The following is a 316-nucleotide window of genomic DNA, read 5'->3' as shown; positions in this document are numbered from 1 at the left end:
GAGATTCATTCTGTCTCAGCATCATGTCTTTGTGCTTGAGTCCGGCCTGAGGACTTTGTCCACATCACAAATAATGTTGTATTTTTTGGTAGACAAAGAGAAAAGACCCTCTGGTCTGACAAATCCAGCCTTGATAACACTCTTTACAGTAAACCTTACTCTTTCTCTTCTCATCCTCTTTCTCCTCATCCTCCACTTCTTACATGTACTCTTCCTCCTCTCCTTCTCAGGTTGTTTCCATCTATTGTTCGTATCATTCAGTCACCTGTGCCACTTGTGCACTCTGGACTGGCTCATATGTTGTCCAGTTGGCTTG

The sequence above is a fragment of the Sinocyclocheilus anshuiensis genome, unplaced genomic scaffold (assembly GCF_001515605.1).
Source record: "Sinocyclocheilus anshuiensis isolate Anshui unplaced genomic scaffold, SAMN03320099.WGS_v1.1 scaffold1267, whole genome shotgun sequence".
NCBI lineage: Eukaryota > Metazoa > Chordata > Actinopteri > Cypriniformes > Cyprinidae > Sinocyclocheilus > Sinocyclocheilus anshuiensis.
This window is presented reverse-complemented; position numbering follows the sequence as displayed.